Source organism: Salvelinus sp. IW2-2015, unplaced genomic scaffold, assembly GCF_002910315.2.
Source record: "Salvelinus sp. IW2-2015 unplaced genomic scaffold, ASM291031v2 Un_scaffold4492, whole genome shotgun sequence".
NCBI classification, from domain to species: domain Eukaryota; kingdom Metazoa; phylum Chordata; class Actinopteri; order Salmoniformes; family Salmonidae; genus Salvelinus; species Salvelinus sp. IW2-2015.
The window spans coordinates 27,528-28,975 of NW_019945762.1; positions in this window are offsets into that span (position 1 = coordinate 27,528).

Sequence of the window (1,448 nt, forward strand, 5' to 3'; positions counted from 1 at the left end):
AGAGAGATGTCGCCGTTGTCATACGCAGCCTGTTTCTGATTGGTTTCTCTCCCTGTGTGTCAGTTGTCACTACCAGCTATTCTCTGATTGGTTTCATCCGATCTCCTGTGTTCAGTGTCCATTACAGCCTGTTCTCTGATTGGTTTCTCTCCTGTGTGTCAGTGTCCCATACCAGCTGTTCTCTGATTGGTTATCTCTCCTGTGTGTCAGTGTCACTAGCGCTATTCTCTGATTGGTTCATCTCTCTGTGTGTCAGTGTCATACCGCCTGTTGATTGATTGGTTATCTCTCCTGTGTGTCCAGTTGTCACTAACCCAGGCCTGTTCCCTGATGTGGTGTCTTCTTGGGTGAAGGGGGAGGCTTGGGCAAGTTGCTGTGGGGGGTGCAGGGCTGTTGACCAGAGTAGGGGTAGCCAGGTGGAAAGCATGGCCAGCCGTAGAGAAACGCTTCTTGAAATTCTCGATTATCGTAGATTTATCAGTGGTGACAGTGTTTCCTAGCCTCAGTGCAGTGGGCAGCTGGGAGGAGGTGCTCCTATTCTCCATGGACTTTACAGTGTCCCAGAACTTTTTGGAGTTTGTGCTACAGGATGCAAATCTCTGTTTGAAAAAGCTAGCCTTTGCTTTCCTAACTGCCTGTGTATTTGTTCCTGACTTCCCTGAAAAGTTGCATATCACGTGGACTATTCGATGCTAATGCAAAACGCCACAGGATGTTTTTGTGCTGGTCAAGGGCAGTCAGGTCTGGAGTGAACCAAGGGCTATTTCTGTTCTTAGTTCAACATTTCTTGAATGGGGCTTATTTAAGATGGTGAGGAAAGCACTTTAAAAGAGTAACCAGGCATCATCTACTGACGGAATGAGGTCAATATCATTCCAGGATACCCCGGCCAGGTCGATTAGAAAGGCCTGCTCGCTGAAGTGTTTTAGGCAGCGTTTGACAGTGATGAGGGGTGGTCCGCRGACCCATTACGGACGCAGGCAAWGAGGCAGTGATCGCTGAGATCCTGGTTGAAGACAGCAGAGGTGTATTTAGAGGGCCGGTTGTTCAGGATGATATCTATGAAGGTGCCCGTGTTTACGGATTTAGGGTTGTACCTGGTAGGTTCCTTGATTTGTGTGAGATTGAGGGCATCTAGCGTAGAATGTAGGACGGCCTGGGTGTTAAGCATATTAACTTTACGCTATTGATAAGCTTTGCTAATTAACTTTCCGCTGTTGATAAGCTTTGCTAATTAACTTTACACTGTTGATAAGCTTTGCTAATTAACTTTACGCTGTTGATAAGCTTTGCTAATGAACTTTACGCTGTTGATGAGCTTTGCTAATTAACTTTACACTGTTGATAAGCTTTGCTAATTTACTTTACGCTGTTGATAAGCTTTGCTAATTTATTTTACGCTGTTGATAAGCTTTGCTAATGTACTTTACGCTGTTGATAAGCTTTGC